This window comes from Pseudorasbora parva, chromosome 23 (genome assembly GCF_024679245.1).
Source record: "Pseudorasbora parva isolate DD20220531a chromosome 23, ASM2467924v1, whole genome shotgun sequence".
NCBI classification, from domain to species: domain Eukaryota; kingdom Metazoa; phylum Chordata; class Actinopteri; order Cypriniformes; family Gobionidae; genus Pseudorasbora; species Pseudorasbora parva.
In genome coordinates, this window is record NC_090194.1 from 27,452,372 (window position 1) to 27,471,287 (window position 18,916).

The following is an 18,916-nucleotide window of genomic DNA, read 5'->3' on the forward strand; positions in this document are numbered from 1 at the left end:
AAACCTCAAATCAGATGGAACATTGTTCTAGATTGAGTACTGGAGAGAAGATCAGAGCCAAGATCTCTGTGTTTTTTTAAAAGCCAGGCCATCAACTTGATGTGCCCTGAAGAAACTTTAATATAGAACAGCAAAGGGCCAAAAATAAACCATCTGCCACAAAGACTTCAGAAGCCCTCATTAAGAAGGTGTGCAGATCTGCTACTTCAGAGGATAGTGACCTACATACCTAAAATAGAGAACTAGATTCAGTGGTGGCCCCTCGCTCTCTCTCTCTCTGTGCTAAGTTGACAACTAAACTGCAATATCCCACCTTACACACACACACACACACACACACACACACTCAACACACAAAATGGCCTGAAAAGTGTAAGCAGCACCACAACCCTAGCTAAGCTAAAACTACTCGACTCCTTTGCCTTTTTGTCCTCCTGCTTTTTTCTCTTTGTGCATTCCCTCTTTTCCCTGCCTCTGGCTGTGCTTTGAAACAGCACTCTAGAAGAGAAAGCCGTACGATAATGCCTGTCCAAACATCTCATTCCTGTGACACAAGGTCGTCTAAGGGGGCAACAGAAAAAGGTGAACGGAGGCTTTTCTTAAAGAAAAATATATTTTACAAGACTCCGGCTTTGGAAGAACAGGTGCTCCAGCATCAGACAGACAAGTTGTATAAAAAATAAAAGGTAACCGCCAGATTTCAGACTGAAAAGAACCACAAAAAAAAGATTACTGTACACTGGAAAAACCTCAAATAATGCAGATTTGACCTATTGCCAAAGTTCATGAACAAATTAACAAGTTCGAATTGCCCACTTCAGCTAAATATTGTCCATTTATTTAGTCTCTGTACCATAGAAAGGTAAACTAAATTTGAGGCCCTTTTGTTTACCTTTCTAAGGTATATATATATTCAGAGAAAATATATTTAATTTCTTTAAGATTAATGCTACTCTTTGAAAACTATTCTGGCAGAACAAGTTCAGAGATTTCCTTTAATATTGTGTGAAAGCAACACTGATTCAAAACCCAGCCATAACGAGTGCGAGCGGCTCTCCGTACAGTCCCTCCAACAGTTTACACACAAAGTTTCTCACTCTATGCCAAGTTCAAAGCATGCTGTCGAGTCCCATAACTTCCAAAAAAAAAAAAAAAAAAAAAGGATTTACAAACATTCATAAACGCTTTTTATCAGATTGTAATCAGTATTTGGTATGTACATACACACACAGCACCAGTGCCTCTGGCCGTGACCCTTTAGCCCAGCTGCAAATGAAAAGCACAAAGCTCCCTTTTCACGAAAACCTGCAGCTCAACGCGAGTGATAAACTGCCCGAGTTGTTTCTCACAGGAAACTGAGTTCTTGACGGTTCAGAAAGGCAGAGAGAAGCCAAACAAAACAGAGCACAAAAAGAACATCGAGACTGTAAGATCCTTTTGTGTCCATGAAACTTTAGCACAAAAAAAGAGCAGAGTACTCACGCTGAACACAAGCGCACGGCCTTGTGAAGGAAAGAATCCTACTTGTTCTGGTCCATTTCGTGTTTCGCCGCCGCCATAAAAATCTCCCTCCTAGCCTCTCGCTGCGGAGACTGGCGAACCAACCCGAGGGCCCCCGGGAAAACAGCCCCGGTGCTGGCTGCCTCGTTGCCTGTCAGGCTAGGAAACCGGCTTCTGTGTGGGGAGCAGCTGTTCCCCTCCACCTCCTCCTCCTCCCAACCGCAGCACTTCTGTACAACCACACAAAAGCGGACGGAACGCGGATGCCTCCTCCCAGCAATCGCACAAGCGCAGATGAGCGGGGCTGAAAGGCTGAGGCTGGTGGTCAGAGAGGCAGGTATTTAGTTTGCACCGTTTTCTAGTTTGTGGACTCGCTGCTTTTTCAAGAGTGGGAGGGGACAAGCCGAATGCTTCTGGGCGAGGAAACGGCACATAATCCCTAACGGCAGAAACTTCCTACTCGCTGGTAATAAGCAGGACATCCCCCGTCTGAGGGAGCAGGAATGCGAGGCCCACTTTCAAAGAGGCCCAGTTACAAACAGGGCACAAAGTCACTTCAGCATGACCTGGGGGTCAGACGCGGCAAGTGTGTGCAAGAGAGCGTGTGTGTGTGTGTGTGTGGGTGTGTGTATGTGTGTGTTTAAGCAGGCATAACTACTAAACAGACGTGTGTATAGAGTACAGCACTGTACAGCACTACTCAAACCAGAGAAGAGAGACAAATATTATATATAATATTAACCTTTTTTGAACTCTCGCCTCTTCAGCCACCCATCAGCATACTGCACTACCATACTACTCCTATAACATTATGTTTGTGAAAATAAGCAGCTTACAACACAGGATATAGTGCACTCGACAACACCTTCCATTTACCAATATGACAGAAAAACTGCAAGTAATATCAGCTTTAATTTGAAACACTTTCTCTGCATTATTTTAGTAACAGACTGCCAAAGGGGGCATAAAATTGAATAAAATTACCATTTTAACTTGCAAAATGATAACTTGGTTAAAATAAACTTGCAAATTACATTGGCATTCGACGGACGTTTTTATCCATTTGCATTCAAAGTACAGTGGGTACGGAAAGTATTTAGACCCCCTTAAATATTTTACTTTGTTATATTGCAGTCATTTGCTAAAATCAGTTAATTTCTTTTTTTTTTCTCAGTAATGTACCCACAGCACCCCAATATTGACAGAAAAACACTGAATTGTTGACATTTTTGCAGATTTATTCAAAAAAACACTCATATAGTTAACTCAGGTGTTGTCCATTTCTCCTGATCATCCTTGAGATGGTTCTACACCTTCATTTGAGTCCAGCTGTGTTGGATTATACTGATTGGACTTGATTAGGAAAGCCACACACCTGTCTATGTAAGACTTTACAGCTCACAATGCATGTCAGAGCAAATGAGAATCATGAGGTCAAAGGAGCTGCCTGAAGAGCTCAGAGACAGAATTGTGGCAAGGCACAGATCTGGTCAAGATTACAAAAAAATGTCTGCACTTAAGGTTCCTTAGAGCACAGTGGCCTCCATGACCCTTAAATGGAATACATTTGGGACGACCAGAACCCCTACTAGAGCTGGCCGTCTGGCTAAACTGAGCTATCAGGGGAGAAGAACCTTGGTGAGAGAGGTAAAGAAGAACCCAAAAATGACAAAAATGTGTACCTTGAATGCAACGTAAGTCGCTTTGGATAAAAGCGTCTGCCAAATGAATAAATGTAAAATGTAAATGTAAGATCACTGTGGCTAAGCTCCAGAGATGCAGTTGGGAGATGGGAGAATGTTGTAGAAAGTCAACTGCAGCCCTCCACCAGTCAGGGCTTTATGGCAGAGTGGCCTAACAGAAGCCTCTCCTCAGTGCATGACGCATGAAAGTTTGTTAAAAAAAAAACTGAAGGACTCCAAGACGGTGAGCAATAAGATTCTCTTGTCTGATGAGACCAGGATAGAACTTTTTGGCCTTAATTCTAAGCGGTAAGTGAAGGAAAATATATCACATGTCCAATACAGTCCCAACAGTGAAGCATGGTGGCCAAGTACAGGGATATCCTGGATGAAAACCTTCTCCAGAGTGCTCAAGACCTCAGACTGGGTTGAAGGTTCACCTTCCAACAAGACAATGACCCTAAGCACACAGCTAAAATAACAAAGGAGTGGCTTTACAGCAACTCCATGACTGTTCTTGAATGGCCCAGCCAGAGCCCTGACTTAAACCCAATTGAGCATCTCTGGAGAGACCTGAAAATGGCTGTCCACCAACGTTAACCATCCAACCTGACAGGGGGATGGCAGAAGAGGAATGGCAGAAGATCCCCAAATCCAGGTGTGAAAAACTTGTTACATCTTTCCATAAAGAACTCATGACTGTATTAGATCAAAATGGTGCTTCTACTAAATACTGAGCAAAGAGTCTGAAAACTTAGGACCATGTGATATTTCAGTTCTTCTTTTTAATAAATCTGCAAAAATGTCAACAATTCTGTTGGGTGCTGTGTGTACATTAATGAGAAAAAAATTACCTTAAATGATTTTAGCATATGGCTGCAATATAACAAAGAAGAAAAAAAGAGTGAAAAAAACTGTGTTCAGTGTTTTTTGTCACCTTCTCCAGAAGCTCTTAAACTCCAGATATCAGCTGCTGCGCTGGCCGGGTCACTCGAGGAGAGGCGAGCTGAGAATGTGGAGAATTCAAATTATGTCTAACAAGGCTGTGGATCTTTTCACTCACATTGCAGTTTCAAGTGTCTGCAGTAAAAAAATAAAGAAAGAATAATCGTAAAAACGTTAGAAGTCAGAACATTACGTCTAATCATTCAAATTGGCACTTACTTTATGGCACAAATCTCATTTTAAGCACATGGTGTAACTTGAAAAATTGTTGTAAATAAAGGGAACTTTAACATTAATATTAAATTATAATAACCCTTTGAACCCTTACTATACATGGTCAGCTTAGAGACAATTAAAGAGAACGGAGGCAAAAAAGATTGAATTGAAACAAGTTGAAATGTGAACAATTAAAGGTGCAGTGTACATTATAGTGGCATCTAGAGGTGAGGTTGCGAATTGCAACCGCCAATCCCTCCCTTTCGAAGCACATTGAGAAGCTACAGTGGCCAACACAGGACAAAGATGTCTTCATCTGAGACAGTAGAGAGTAGCTAGCACCGTGTAGAGCAGTTTGTCTTTTTAGGGCTACTGTAGAAACATGGCGGCGCAAAATGGTGACTTCACTGTAAGGGGACCCGCAGTGTATGGAGATAGAAATGGCTCATTCTAAGGTAATAAAAACATAATGGTTCATTACGCAAGATCTGAAACCATAGTTATATTATATTTAATTTATGTCAATAGAACCTCATATATATTACACACTGCACCTTTAAATGAGATTACTTTTAGAATGAAGCATCTACACATTTTAATTGTGAGAAAATGATACTCCACAAACAACAAACAGAACCAAACTTAAACCACACCATAATTATTAAATGTAATACCATCTGAAGATAGGCCACAATTAGATACATTAATTTTAAACCACTTTTTAAAATATTAAGGGCCAGAGCTACTTTCTGCTGCATTTGTCAGAATAATATAAATATGGGTTATTCAGGCTGCAGAGCTGCGATCTGAAACCCTGACGCAGCTCACTAAAAGTTACAGCTTTGCTCACTAACATGCAATGCAGTATTTAAAAAATATCCCTAAAGTCAAACATGAAACAACACAAGTTTATCTATCGAGGTGCAAAAAGGAGCAAGAAATTAGAAAAAGAAAAGCAACAATCTAGAAGTTCATGCAACTTATCCAACCAGATCAGAAATTGTCTGCATAACTAATAATAAACCCAATACCCGAAGAAAGAACTATCTTTTAGTTCATTTTGTTCAAAAGTTGGAAATTATGCCTCAAAAAATGTACCTTTTTATCCAAGGTGTTAAGTGTACTAGTTTATGGACATACATTGATGCATACATTGGTATTTATTCAAAGCAGATGTTTTGCAGAGATCAGGTAGAGATTTATTGTTTAAGGTTTATTATTTTTAGCTGATAGCGTAGACAAGTTACAAATCAAGATACATTTATAAACTAGGATGTTCATTAGTGGTTGTGGAACATGCACAACACTGCATAAATGAACATTATTTATTCTAAATAGTATTCTTTTTAAAAAACATGGAAAAAGGCACATTATTCACTCAGGAAGATGAAAGACTTGAAATTGACTCAAGGGGAAAGATATTTCAAGATATCTCTTGACAGGGAAAGATATCTCAATGGGCAGATATATTGACCGATGCCAATAAAAAGAGTGTCTCTAAGTTCTCTACTGTCATTTGGTGAAGAATCGATTGCCATCTATGCATCTGAAAAAGAGAGAGAGAAAGGGACAGAAAGATAGAGAGATTGACGGCACGTCAGAGGTAAGTGAAACTCTGGAACCCGTCCAGGGTTGAAACGACCTAAGAGCTATTTATCCATCTCGTGGCATATTTCCTGTAATCAGAGAATTATGGTGATGGAAAGTGATTGGTCAGGGTCAGCACTAATGCATAATAAAACCAAATGCAGAGCTGGGAAACATGGGGACCGATCAAAAGGCCCCAACTGTGCAATCCCACAACCAGGACAAAGATAGTGAAGAGAGATGGCCTTCCATCAGCAATGCCGCTCTGACTCCTGAGGCAGAATCACTCATTTGGAGAGCCAATCAGACTTTGAAAAGCTTTACGATGAGTCTAATTCATTATCGTGTGATGTCACAATGCTACTCGCCTGTGATTGGTCACAGAAAAGAGCCATTTGTCGAAACAAGGCTGCTGGGGTGCCCCGATTGGCTGTCGGCTCCTGGTAACAGTGTGGCCCGTGCGGAGAGAGAGCCCAGCTTGTCTCTTATTTGTCGACTGATGGGAATCTTGTTCAGCCAGCTGCGTTTCCATGGAAGAGGCACCTTGAGAGGGTCCCAAAACCACCCCGAGCCCCCCTAACTCTCTCAACCTGACTGCCCCCGTCCCGACCCGTCTCGCAACAACCACGCACCCCGCTGTGCTGCAGTGTTTGCTGTAAAATAACAGTCTCTGACACTCAGATGCCAGCAGTTCGAAGAGAGCATCATTAAACACGAAGGCTGGCAATATCACCTCATTTTTCTCACTCTCGCTCTTTCGTGCTTTTATTTATTTCATTTTTTCTAATGGTGGCGTGATCCTTTTCTCAAGCTTTAGCACACTAAAGCGACGACCGTTGATTGATATTCAGTTCAGGAAGGGAAAAAACTCTCTTGAACAAAAAATATCTCCATTGAATAGCTTTGAACAGAATGTCCTCTTCTGCCGGGTTCTCAGAGAACAGCCTCTGGCTGCCTCAAGGGACCGTGGATATTTTAGCAGACAGTTATGCTCCTGGTCCTGAATTTTGTCAGAAAAGATCATTTGTGACAGTCTGAAATAAAATAATAACAAAAGAAACAAACCAGTGCCAGTGAACACTGTGCTGCGATAATCGGCCAATCTTACGGGACTCAGCGCAGAAAAAAAAGACAATAGAGTGGCCATATTTGTTCAGTTCTCTTTTTTACAGCTGATTTAGAGTGTGATCATTAAGCAAATCATAGGAATTCTACCTAAACAGAATTTGAAATGGCAGAACGCCAGATTTGCAGCAATGGAGCAAAATAATACAGTTGGGGGTTGTGTTGAACCTATGGTACTTTTGCTGAAAAGCAAAAACCTTTAGGTGACAGTTTAACCGCAAAAAGGAAACTATTCATTTATTTTGGGATGAACAAAAAAATGTATTATTAATAAATAGTGTTTTCCAGGAATTAGTCCTAAAACTCGGGAAGGAGTTAGTAGCATTTGTTAACTTCAGATTCCACTGTCCCAAAGTTTTTTAAATCGTTTTTTGGTTAAAGTCATAATAATGAAATCAGATTCGTATTATTTATGGAATATTGCAGTATTTATTATAAATTCTTTATTTTTTTTAATTCATGTGCCCTCATCTCTTCTCTGATGACGTTTACTGCCGCGAGGGCACCTAGCAAAAGTGGATTCGTACAAGTAAGTAATTCTAAGTGCATTTGCTTAATCGATGTGCTTAGATTGTTAAAATAGGGCTGATAGTCTTTGGTTAATACAAGCTCAATTATGTTCCCATTTTATTCTATGAAAAAATAAAAAAATAAAATAAAAAATAATAATAATATTAATAATCAGTATTATCCCACTAACAAGTAAATGGGACTACTGAGGCTGTCGGGACTAAAAACATCCCGCCAAACTGGAAAACTCAAGTCCACTTTCAAAGTACTCTGACTCAAACCTTCCTACTTGTAGATTTTTAATAAAGATTAAAATATTTGTCTGAAGTTTGGCAGTTGTTCAAATGTGGTGTAGTTAATTTATAACCTAAATTTAGCTTTATTTCGACAATTGTATTTAAATTGTGTTCAATTGTGAAGATTGTCATTATGAACAAAACTTTACAAGTATCAAACACTTTTGTTAGGGCACAGAGCTTTTTACAGCAATCATCCAAAAGCCAATAGAAAACAAATCCTATTGTTGTTTTTTTGAAGGAACTAGGCATTTAAAGGGGTGGTAAAACACATTCTTTCGAAGGCCTGATTGTGTTTGTGGGGTGCACTGTAACGTGTTCATGCTTCGTTTTTAAAAAATTGCATTATTTTTCATATATATTTTACCTTTATTCTACACTGCTCTGTCCCTCCTTGTAAAAATGGTCTGATGGTTTTCGGGATCTATAAAGCCAGTCCCTCAAAAATACAGTGGGCTCAGATTGGTTAGCTGGCCCAGCTGTGTTCTGATTCGCTAACCGCCTAGTTCACATGTTTGATGATCAGCAAGTTATCACAAGCTGTGGGCGGGGCACATGTATTAGCGATCTCTATTGTAGCTGCTGATGTCAGCGAGTCTGGAGGAAAAGGCTGTAGTTCCCTACCGGCCGTTTGCTGTAGTCCTTAGAAATTGATTTCTTTAAAAGCAAATATCTCCCTTTGCTTTAAACTTTGAACGTTGTAACTTTGCAGATTTTGTTTATGCTCAAACAGCAACATTACACACTAGCTTAAGTTAGAAAAGTTAAATCGTGTTTTACAATTCCTTTAACTTTTTCTGCAGCAGTTTATTTCTGATACAAATTAAGTGCTATCACCATCTACAGGGCATTAAAGGTAATATATCTTGTGTGTTTTGCCCAAGCGGCAACCTGCCCAGGTTTCTCTTGAACCCAATATTGAAGTGACTTAAAGGGGGGGTGAAACACTCAGTTTCAGTCAATCTCATGTCAATCTTGAGTACCTACAGAGTAGTATTGCATCCTTCATATCTCTGCAAAGTCTTTAGTTTTATTATATTTATAAAATAAATATGGGCTGTACCGAGTCTTTCCGGAAAAAAACGAGCGCCTGGAGGCATATCAAATGTGGGCGGAGCTAAAGAATGACGAGCGCGCAAAGCGATGACATCCTCAAGCGTGGAGGAACCCCATAGCTATCGAGCTCAGCTAATAGATATATGATCCAGGCTGAAATAAATTGAACAGGAGAAACAGCAACATCAGGACGTCCGTCTCTGTGGTATGTACTGTATTTAGTGGCCTATCAACATTTGTGTGTGTTTACTCGCAGTTTATGAGGACATGATTCAGTTTATGGACTATTGTATGCGACTAATCCTTAGCAGTAGCAAGCAAAACGTTTTTGCACGTCAGACTAGTGTAACGTTATACAAACAATGGAGTCCGTTAGCGCATTTGAATGACGAAGCACGCGATCTTGTAGTTTACTGATGTTTACTCACGCGACAACTGCATAGACATTTGAAGCAGTTTTACTCACCGGCTGCTTCCAAAGCAGGACCGAACCTTTATCGCTGGGACCGCTCCGTCAAAAACACACTTCTTTGGTATGATTTGGTGAAGTCCTGACAGCAGTGACTTGCTGTGCTGAAGCGTTGAAGTCGCTTGATGTCACAGATAGGAATAAAGTGGAGCGCGGCGGGAGTGTATGGGCGTGCATTTCCTCTCTCGCTCTAGTCACGCGCGCGCGCGCACCCTACCGGGAGAAGAGCCCGTACGGCCCATACAAGGACCTTCCGCTCTATTAACGTCAAGCCGAGCCATACTCGAAAAAAACTCTCCGAAACTTGTGAGAAACCAGAAGGAGTATTTTTAACACAGAAATACTCCATCAAATGTCCAACATTAGTTTTTGAAACTTTGTCTATGTTTAGGATGGGAATCCAAGTCTTTAAATGAAACAGCATTTCACCCTCCCTTTAAACTGCAATTCATCGACTGGCTGCTAGAGACAGGCTCCAGAAGGGAGCAGAATCTCATTGAGCCCCATGTTAAAATGCCCAACTTTACAGCAAAAAAAAAGAAAAAAAAAAAGAAAAAGGTTCCAGCCTGGTACAAATTGTGGTTTTGGTCTATACGGTTAATTTTGCCCTTCATGACAACTGTGAGGGGGGGATTTTTTTAGTTTTTTATAACTCATTCATTTACATTATATAAAGCCTTAAAGTTCTACATTATTATGGGTGTGGCCACTTTGAGTGACAGGTGAATTGCCTGCTGTCTGTTAGTCATCACGACACATCAGCTCCAGCCACGTCCTACCTCTTTGCCCATTTTCTGTTATTCTGGAGTGACGTGCTGCAAAAATGGTAACGGCCAAATTTATGCTTAAAAACTGCTCTTCAGGGGGCGTATTACAGAAACTTTCTATCTTAGGTCTTAACTTAAGAAATGATAAGTTAATTTAGAATTTTTCACAATTTTGTATTACAGAAGAAAATCTTATATGTAGGATTTGTATCCTATCTTACAAAATTTCATCTTATCTGTAGCTAGGAAATCTTAAACCGTTCTATGGAGTTCGGCAATCAACTGTCAGGTCTGTTACCAAGCAACCAACAATGCGCAAACTGCTCCTGAGGTACATCAAAAATCAAAATGGAGAAACAACGGCATGCTTTTATTCCTGTGTGGCAGATTGAAATTTTTCTAAGCTCCACTGAAAAGTTAACGCCTGTTTTATAAAACGCCTTTTGCAAAAAATTAAAAATAAAAAGCCAAAAGCCTCATTTAAAGAATGACCGTAGTTCTGTGACGTCTCCTTGGCCTCTGTTGGTCGCAATTCGTCAACTAACTACAAAAGTGGGAGTGTAGTGGGAGTCTGTAATTATTTACGAGTATTTTATGATCAAAGCGCAGCACATCTTCTGGGGACTACAAAAGTCTCTCCACCATCAAACGTCGCTGCTCTTCACTTTGTAAAATTGACAAATGTAACGGCATTCTTGAAAAAGGCTTTTGTACTGGGGTTTTTACTGTTGGATTTCAAAAAGGTTTGAAGTTAGGGCATCAGTGAAGTTGTCCTAAAGTTTGTCGAGATAGGATGCTTCTGTAATACCTGTTTCCTATCCATTTAGTTAAGATAAGATTATGCACTTAAGAAATGTCATTCTGTAATATTCTTTTGTCCTAAATGAGGTCCTAACTGAAATTGCCATGGTTACCAAACAGATAATATAGTAAATTAAAAAAAAGTCGGTCTAAAGTTAAGATCTTTCTGTAATACACCACCAGAAACCTATGAGTGATGTCACAGACACTACGTCCATATTTTTTTAGTCTATGGTTTTGCCCTTACTTAACTTGTCAACAAACCTCTTTAACATGAATGCAAGTGCATTAGCAAGTAGGTGTGAATTGTAGGTGTTTTATATATGAGATGAGAACATGACTGCACTTGGTGATAAAGCCGACATCACCACGTCCAGTGCAATTAGCCTTTGACCATTTCATTTTACGTAACTATTTTATTTATCTGTTATAATGAAGAGACCTTTTTACAGGGATACCGGTTTACTTATATCCTTTTTGAGCACTAAAGCTTAAAGGCCACCTGAAATCAAACGTTTTTTTTTTTTAGCTTTTATTATGATTAGCCTTTAGGTTAGGAATAAGCTGGTTTGTTCCAAAACAATGACAATATTCACATTTAAGAGATATAAGTATGCAAAACTTACAGTCTCTCACTTCTGTTAAAATGAATCACAGATTTTGATGACATCACAGACTGTTCAATCAAATTCTTTCTAGAATCTGAAGCGTCCCAACTCCTACAGCATAAATAGATGCTGAAGCTGCGGCTAAAATCAGTCAGTTGTTCACAAGTTTACTATTTTCTACATGGTGAATGGTACATTGCCCATAATATATGCAATAGGAAAATATTCAGACCATTGAATATTCAATTAATTTTGGTTTCACATAAGTTTCATGCACCCATACACATAGTCTAAACCAGAACCGTTGACTAGAGATACGAGACCACAGCGCGGATTCAGCGCGGATTCGAGTCGGCGGAGACAACAAAACATATCGGACCCATTTAAATTCTGCATAGAATTCTGTATTTCAAAGCGATATAGAAAAGATTATGATGATAACGTTTAGAGATTAAAAGGCAACTCTGGCTTTCCAGAAAGGCTCTAGTCAAACTGTGGTATTAACGAAACGCTATTGGCTGTTTCAAAAAAGGGGAGGAGCTGCTAAAAGCTGGAGCCATATCAGGGGAAATGACTTCAACACATTAAATAATGCTGAGCATTTCAAGGCACTTCAGTTGGTCTTTAAAGTCACCCTGCATCATTCTATGCCTTAAAACTCATCTTTGATCGCCAAAATGGCATATTTAAATGTTTTTTTTTCCTGTAAAAAAGTCTTCATGCCTTAAAATAGCTTGAGTCTCTTTTTCACAACACCCTTTCTTTATTTAGTATACGAGGATCAACTGCCTCAACTTACTCACATCAGCTCAGAGATCCACTCAACCTCAACTTACTAAGGTTAACGCTCCACAATGGTATCGCTCTTTACAACGTCAGACACATAACGGTTATTAATATGATTAGCCTTTTGCTTGACTGTTATCTAACAGCTAATAATGTCTTGCTAATGTTACACAAACCATGTTCCCGTTTGCCATCTCAGAGTCAGTCACATCTGACTTTTATCAATCGGTATCCTTAGAAATACTTTGAACAACTCACCAGAAAAGAACGCCAGTAGAGAAAGGCATAGTTCATTATAACACTGTATATATACATCATACACCAGCTATATTGCTAAATTTCACAACCCGATTTTTCTTAACAACATAAAAACATACCGGGGCATCTTGGCTTCTCTCGAGACTCCCCTGCTTCGCAGCATAGTTAATGGTATGTTAAAGCCCACCCATACATTTACATTATTGGTTACAAGGTAGTTTTTAACGTAAGGAACACCAGCAATTTCAAACCATGTTTTTGATATTTTCTGTAAATCACTGTGGTTTTAAAAAGAAAATACACAGCATTGGTGTTGACTTATAAATTTGCACATGGTTTGTCTTTAAGCATATTAAAAGGACCACAGACAGATAAACAACTTTAAAAAAGTTAATTTTCACCACAGGGGGACTTTAACTGAGTCATGAGTGTATTTTTATAGTAATTTTTATTTTGTTTTTAGAAAAACATCCAGAATATTTCTCCATATAATGTTGCCTGGATGCCAGCAAGACTTTGCCCCGCTCACAACATTCGAGGTCGGGAAGTTCAGTCTGGACTTGATCCGTTGTGGAGCAACTATGCTCGAACCCGAGCTGTTCTGACCAATCAAATTGTCAGGGCGGCTTTAGCCTATACGATGATGAACAGATGACAAACAGTAACGCAATCATCCACGTCACTAAAGAGCGCCTGGGTTGAATTCCTTCTAATCCTAAACGGAGAACTTGTTCGTATGCATTCACCTTTGCCATTTCTCTTAAAATGATGATCGTGTTGGTAAGTACTCTGTGTATCCTTACATTTTTTTTACAACACCGGCAAAGATCATTTGCCCCTCATCTTCTTCCACTTCTTCCAGGGTGCATGCAGTTGAGTTCTGTTGACAACTGTGCATTACTGATGTGTCGTTCATGAACGATTCATTCTTAATGAACTAATCTTAAATATGACAACGAGTTGTCTCAGAGAGTGATTCGTTCATTTTGTATTGACCGTGCATGCGCTAAATGCTATCGGTTCTGTACAGGATCTTCAGCATTCAGCCTGTGAGTTGGTGAACGAATGACTTGAACCCGAAGACTCGAGAAGTGAACTAATCAGTTCTGTTTTCAGGACTGCACAGATTGCATATGGGGCAGTCTTGGCCCATATCAGAGAATGATGACGGAACTAACGACTCAAACCCGAAGATAGGAGAAGTGTACTAATCTCTCCGCGGAAAAGACAGACATGATTAAAGTGTCATGACAAAAGAAAGTACGACTCGGATTCAGAGGTGAAGTGAACTAACAGACTGCATAGCCTGAAGACCCAGCTAAGCAATTAATGAAACATTTCTTTCTTAAAAGTTTGGCCTTGGCCGCATTCGCTTATAATTTATTTTTTATTCCAAATGTGATCAACGCATAATTACTAGATGTGTTGGGGAATTTAAAGTGACATTTTAATTATATTGTGCTGAAATTAATGAAATTACTTAAAAAAAAAAAAAAAAGATTTTTGAAGCTTGTTTGATGAACGAGATTCTAAGATCTGAATCCGTAAAATGATCTGAATTTCCCACTACAATGTGTCATTACAATGTGTCAATTGCTCTGACTGGTTGTAGGTCTATCCAATTGAGTGCAAAGGCATTTTCTTTCCTGGTTTGGTTGAAAAAAAAAAAATGGATGTAGTTCCGTGATGTCACCCATAGGATTCTTAAGAGCAGTTTTAAAGCGTAAATTAGAGATGAGCTGGCCGTTGCCATCTAGGCAGCACATCACGCCAGAAAATGGGCAAAGAGGCGGGACATGGGCGGAGCTGAGGTGACGCGATGCCTAACAGACAGTGGATAAATGGCTATCCACCTGTCAATCAAAGTGGCCATGCCCTTAATTATGCAGAACTTTAAGGCTTTATAAAATATAAACTAATGAGTTATAAAAATAAAAATAACAGTTGTCATGAAGGACAAAATTTGCCGTATAGTCCAAAACCACAATTTGTACCAGGGTGTAAACATGTTTTTTTCTGCTGTAAAATTGGGAAATTTAAACATGGGGCTCAATGAGATTCTGCTCCCTTCTGGAGCCTGTCTCTAGTGGCCAGTTGAGGAATTGCAGTTTAAGTCACTTCCATATTGGCTTAAAAAGAAACTGGGGGAGGTTGCCGCTCAGTTGAAATGCCCCATAATCACAGCTCAGTGGAGCAGTATCAGACTTATATTCTGACTAGAATTGAGTATGATGACGTCAGGCGACATATAATATTTTTCACAGATCCAAATCAAAGCAGTTTCAAAGGCCTTCAGAGGCTCTGAACAATCCCAGACGAAGAACAGGGTCTTATCTAGCGAAACGATCTGTCATTTTCAAGAAAAAAATAACAATTTATATACTTTTTAACCACGAATGTTTGACTTCAGTGTTGTGAATCTTCACGGCGTTTGACGTCATTACGTCGGAAAGGTCACGCCTGATATGAACATGGAAGTACAGACCCAGTGTTAAAATGAACGTGCAAAATCAATGTCAGACGATTTTCAATTGTGAAGAGAACATGAGTTTTTCGTCACTGAGTCGGTACTTCCACCTATATCACATGTGACCTTTCCGGCGTGATGACATCATACGCCGGGAAGAATCAAACGTTGAAGTTGAGCATTCGTGGTTAAAAAGAACATACAATTTATTTTTTTCTAGATTCTAGAATGATTAATTCTTTTCAAATAGCAAATAGAGCTATTCAAATAATCTGGTGAATTTATATATATATATATATATATATATATATATATATATATATATATATATATATATATATATATCGCAGAAAGACAAAATATCAGAAAAAACGAATAAAAATTACACAAGTACAAAAAAAATCAAACAAAAACTGAAAATTTCTATTAAAATACAAAAGAACATCATTCAGTAAAATGGATTAAAAATGGCCTTCCATTATTAAAAGAAGCAGTGATTTAAACAGGCCCCTGCATTTTGCAATGTATTTGCTAATGTCTCTGTGGACCTACAACAGACGCAGAGGGCAGCTGAGCCTTCGATTTTTGACTCGCACGGCCAACCGCGACCCCCGGGCTCGACGTGTCAGGTGTCACCGGGTGTCTAGACAGTCAGACAATGAAGTATCACCATAGAAACAGGCAGGCTGTTATCAACAGAGTGTGACAGTCAACAGTCAGGACAAGTCATCATGTTTAACAGATACACCGCCTGACCTTTTGAAGACAAACTAATAAAAAAAGACCCCCCCTCCGAAAGCATCAGAAAGCAATGATTCATTGAAGTGAAGAAGAAAGACGAGGGGACAAAAACTCAATTACAAGGTAAGCAACAGTTCCGGTTGTCTGGACGTGGTTAGATAATGAGACATAAGCAGATAAATCCCTTCACAGATTAACATGGTCTCAGTAAACCAGCTCTGCAGGAAATTCAGTTTGAAGACTAATCCAAGGTTGAATGCACATATTCAGGATCAGGAGTGAACAAATGTGATAATTGAAGAATCAACGACTGAACCCACATTGATCGACCACTATTATGGATATACTAGGGGATTATGGGTGGTGGTTAAGGCCCTGGATTAATCCATTCCTAAAATTGCATTAAGCAAAACTGCAAAACTTAAAATAAGCATCAAAATATATTTTGTATGGTTGCTGTCCAAGAAAAAAAAACGAATAGGGTAACACTTTCATTAATGATTAATGATTTATATTATTAAACATTATTACATTATGCAGGGTTTTTCCTGCATAGGGAATTACAAGGTGGCCACCTCAATCAAATTTCGTGCTGCCTTCATCTGTCGACAAAACTCAAGACAGGCAGTCACATGCTCAGATACCCATTTTCACACACACGGTTCTATTGCAGGTTGCCGGCCTGTGTCCATTCTCGAACCGTTCGATAGTGATGCATGGATTGCAGTTATCCGCGGGTCGGGCGGTCCAAGTAATAAAAAAATAGCATTCCAATTACTTGAAGGTGAATGAGAGATAAATCATTAATGCGTTGATCTTAATAAAGACACGGAACGTGCGTCACTTTTACTTTCGTTTTCAACGAAACGGAGGGGTGGGGAAGGACAACTCCGGTGAGAAATGAACCTAGGGGTAATTAACAGATGGTTACGGAGTAGATCGTTCTCTGGGATGCATTTTCATGGAACTCGAATGTAAAGAGTTTTATCTTTAAAAACAGATTAGCTTATAACACGAGTGTATGGGGCACAGAGTAGTGAAATTAAATCGCTAGTTAATACGACTAACAAGGCTCAAAATAGCCTCACACTAACACAGTAGCATAATGAGGGTCCCAACATGCAAACCGAAGCATTGAGAACTTTGTAAGAGTACAAACAGTTTAATAAGAAGACAGTTTATAGACATACTGCATTACGCGTTCACGGACAGGCGCCATCTTGGAAAACAGTCTCGACTCATCGAGCGACGAGAGCTCTGCTAAGTGATGAACTGTGACTTGGAATCTCATATGGTCCGTTGTTTTCGGAAGAAAACACTGAACACAACAGAGAAAATAAATAAATAAATAAATAAATAAATAAATAAATAAATAAATAAATAAATAAATAAATAAATAAATAAATGTCCATGTTATTACATTTCACAAACTTAATTCCTATCGACCAGCTCACTTAGAACAGCGCTCGTAGATCGATTCATCGAGACTGTTTTTCGAGATGGTGCCTGTCCGTGAACGTGTAAGGCACTATGTTTACAACGTATCTTCTTATTAAACTGTTTGTACTCTTACAAAGTTCTCAATGCTTCGGTTTGCATGTAGGGACCCTCATTATGCTACTGTGTTAGTGTGAGGCTATTTTGAGCCTTGTTAGTGGTATTAACTAGCGATTTAATTTTACCACCCTGTCTCTACTCTGTGCCCCATAGACAAGCATTATAAGCTAATCTGTTTTTAGAGATAAAACTCTTTACATTCGATTTTCAAGAAAACGCATCCCAGAGAACGATCTACTTTGTAACCATCTGTTAATTACCTCTAGGTTCATTTCTCACCGTAGTTGTCCTTTAAGTGTTTAGCTACGATGCTCTCTTTTCAATGCTACACTTTGCTGAATAAGTTGGCAGAGCTCAAAAAAATTTAGGCAATCAGTTGCCTATTTTTTTTAAAAAGTTAAGACATGTAAAGTTTAAGTAAGCAGAACTTGCAGATTTCTTTTTTGTAATCATACATTGTAATTAGGGATGTTAACTGATGCCCGTTCGACCGATGGTTGACCGTATCAACGCGGTTGTCGGTTTAAAAAAAAAAGTGATCTCTAAATTAGGCTATTATAGACAGTGGACTAAACGCTACTACAGTTAGCCATCTCATTCCAAAATCTTTTTGTGTGTAGTGAACAAATCCCTCACACTCAATTTTTCATAACTCGCCTGTTTGTAGGCTACTTAATAAACCAATAAAAACATTTGGCGCGAGGTCACAGCGTTTGGGTTTGTGCTCTCACAAGGTTTGCAAAAAGTAAACAGGCTAAAACACTCGAGGTTAGAGCCAGGGTAGACGACAGTATGAAGCGTGCATTCCACATAAGATGGGCTTACATTTGGAAATATAATACATCTACATTTCAGTGGTAACACATAAAGTGTTGATCATCATCTTTCTTTATTATTGTTAGCACTGCCTCGAACTAAAGCGGCGTCTCTTCGGAGCTGTGATTTTCCTAAATGAGCCCATTCAATTCCATGAATGTTTGAAATGAGCTTCTAACGCTAGACAAATGCCTTTATTTTCAACGCGATCACCTTGTACCCAAACCGTTTCGAAACTAAGGAGCCATTTGTTTGTCGATTACAAACAAGCTCCTCAGTGCCGCGTTTGCGGGACTCATGTTTCGCACTGTAGGGGATTTTTAAAAAAGTGATGTGAGTGGGACAGTGTGTGTGAGAGAGCGGGAGGCAGAGCGGCAGACAGATGATAGAGATGCGACAGAGTTGCGAAATTGCAGGCGCGGCTCGCGGCTGTTATTTCAAATAGCGCAGCATATTTACAAACCAATCGGTTAACCGGTTTCAACCGCCTAATGAGGCTCAGTAGCCTGACAAGCCAGACCCACATCAAGATGTTTGGTCTGGAAACTCACCATGACAGGGCTCAATCCGAGGGGCGGGATAAACGGTTGTCTTTCAAACTCCCTCTGCACGTGATAGGATAGCGCTACAACCAACCAGAGCAACGAAGGTGAAACAGAGTTTGCTGACTGATTAAACATTCACCGTATCCGGTCGGCTAAACTCCGAACACATCTTCCCTTTTTAAGA

At 39.5% G+C, this 18,916-nt stretch overlaps 1 protein-coding gene across 4 annotated transcripts in view; it reads right to left on the reverse strand.

Annotated features, from left to right (window-relative positions):
* Positions 1–18,916, reverse strand: part of usp25 (ubiquitin specific peptidase 25) — a 143,139-nt gene that overhangs the window by 66,045 nt on the left and 58,178 nt on the right. For all 4 annotated transcript variants that reach the window (XM_067432980.1, XM_067432982.1, XM_067432981.1 and 1 more), the window contains exon 27: positions 4,120–4,262. The gene's annotated coding sequence lies outside the window, so the exon portion shown is untranslated. The remainder of the gene's footprint in view (positions 1–4,119; positions 4,263–18,916) is intronic.